This window comes from Mollisia scopiformis, assembly GCF_001500285.1.
Source record: "Mollisia scopiformis unplaced genomic scaffold LY89scaffold_33, whole genome shotgun sequence".
In the NCBI taxonomy this organism is placed as follows: domain Eukaryota; kingdom Fungi; phylum Ascomycota; class Leotiomycetes; order Helotiales; family Mollisiaceae; genus Mollisia; species Mollisia scopiformis.
In genome coordinates this window covers 450,706-453,448 of record NW_017263613.1, presented here as the reverse complement: position 1 = coordinate 453,448, position 2,743 = coordinate 450,706, and positions in this window count along the sequence as shown.

The following is a 2,743-nucleotide window of genomic DNA, read 5'->3' as shown; positions in this document are numbered from 1 at the left end:
CTACGTTTGATTCGTGGATAATCGACCTGGACTCCAAGCTCGAGGCCTCAGGTTACATGGACCCTAGCGTATCAGAGAAACAACGGATGAACTACGCCCTCAGTTGTACTACTAGTGAGGCTAGAGCTCAACTGCTAACTCGCTTCCCTACCACTCTACGAAGAGTCCACTATGCGTTCCGTACGTTGGAAGAGATGGTCTAGTCCTTGGCTACAGCTTATGTAGACCCTTTCGAATCCTTGAAGAAGCAAGACGAGTATCGCTCTTTGGCTATGATAGACACTAAGACTATGCGATAGTTCAAGATCCGCTTTCTCACTTTGTTAGCTCAAGTAGGGATATCACGAGACTAGCTCTTCTCGGATTTCCGCTCTAAGCTTACGCCCCGCATCCGTATCGCTATTGCAAGCCAAGTGTATAGTATGCGCCAAAGCTTTACTAACCTCTGCGCTGTAGCAGAGCAGACCGACCTCGAACTCTCACACGTAGCTCAGACGAAGCTAGTGCCGACCCTAAGGAAGTCTCGTGCGGAAGCTCGCTCTACCACCGTCCAAGGACCCTAGGTACCGGTCAGGACAACACAACACTATCTGCCCGGACCACCTCGATCGTCTCCCAAGCCTGCTGCCCCTACGTTTCATCGGTAGGGCACTCCCAGCCGCCAGCAGTCAGCAGCTCCCCCTAACCCAAAGACTAGCTAGTGTTTCAACTGCAAGAGGATTGGTCACTTTGCGAAGGACTGCCCTTCGGTTACACACTTGGATATTACCAACATGGAGAGTGTATTAGAGATAGAAGAGATTACAACCTACCCTTAAGGCCACGTGGAAGAAGAAGAGGTAGAAGACGATGAAGACAACGCAAGTCAGCTTATGCCGGGAAATGGCACAGCCTAAGGGAAGTCTCCTTCTTAGGCCGCTTTGTCGATTGCTCAAAGCTAGACTTACAAGCAGTGATAGGTAGAACACACTTTTCGTACCCATATACTATCAGTTTTAATGCAATTAGTACTACCGTTCACCCTCTCATCGACACTGGAGCAAATGGCTTTGCCTTCATTACTTCTGCCCTTGCCCGCGACTTTGCGAACTTCACTAGTGCTAAGTTTTAGCGCTTACGCTCTCCTATCCCTGTTTTAGGCTTTAATGGCAGACCTGGACAAGCTATCTCTCATTGCCTACGCCTCCACCTCACGGTAGACGGAAGGAAGCAGCTCTTAGTCCCTTTTTTGGTTACAGAGCTTGGCTCCCATGACATTATTCTAGGCCGCACCTGGCTAGAGATGTGTCAAGTCAAGCTAGACGTAGCTAAGCGCCAACTCCTTTGGCCAAAGGACTACACGCCTTCAGACGTACGATCTACTTTGCCCGACAAGCACGTGCCTCGCTACCATATGAGAAAGCTCCCGGTTGGACTTAGAAGCCAGGACTAGTTGGATACCGACCGTCGTGACTTAGTAGTAGAGATCTAGGATCAACAACAAAGAAGTAGTGCTCAACATAGCTATGCCTAGCTAAATATCAACAGTTTAAGCCCACCTTCACCGTCCCCGCCGCCACAAGAGCTTAGTGCTACGCCACCAAAAGTGCCAAGCCTCCTACCTATACCAAAAGAGGAGCTTATGTCAAAAAAGCCACTACTAGCTCGTCCGCCCCCACCTATATCGGCAAAACCGCAAAGTTATGTGCCCCGACTACTTGGGAAGCGTACCTAGTCCCTAGATAACCGAGACAATATGCATAAGATGGATAATGCCTTGTTTAGAAAGCTGAGTCAAAAGCCAACTCTACCGCAGCCTCCTCCAAAGCTATCAGACTACGTACTAATGCCAAAAGCTATAGACCTCTGTTTAATTACGCCAGAAGCGTTCCACCTCAACCTTCGCTAGCCAGATACTAAGCTCTTTACCACTAGCTTGTACGAGCTAGATCGGTTGATTGAGGATAAGCGTTATCAAGAAGCACGGCCAGGAGTAGAGATCAAGGAAGTTGAGCCGTCTATCCCAGCAACATACCAAGCATTCGCTCGAGCTTTCTCTAAAGACGATTCCAACACACTGCCTCCCTCTCGCTCGTACGACCATAAGATCGCCCTTGAGAAGGACGAAGCGGAGCTTTAGTTCACGCCTCTTTACAAGATAAGCGCTGAAGAGCTAGTAGTCACTAAGTAGTACTTGATAGACAACTTGTCTAAAGGCTTTATTAAACCTAGCCAGGCCCCATTCGCGGCACCCGTCCTCTTTGTGAAGAAATCTAGCGGAGCCTTACGATTTTGCATCGATTTCCGGAAGCTAAATGCTATTACGCGCAAAGACCGGTATCCATTACCATTAATCGACGAGACTCTCGCCCGAATCGCCTCTGCGAAGATCTACACAAAGCTAGACATACGCCAAGCCTTCCACCGAATCTGAATGCACCCTGATTCGGAAGAACTGACTACCTTTCGTACTCGCTATAGAGCGTACAAGTGCAAAGTCCTGCCTTTCGGACTTACTAATGGGCCTGCTACGTATCAACGATATATAAACGATATATTGTTTGATTACTTAGACGATTTTTGTACTGCTTACCTCGATGATATCCTTATTTACTCCGATAATCCCCTCGAGTACGAAGAGCACGTGAGAAAAGTGCTGCAACGACTTTAAGACGCCGGCTTGCAAGCTGACCTCAAGAAGTGCGAATTCAACGTGACTCGTACGAAGTATTTGGGTTTCATTATTAGTACAGAAGGCATATCT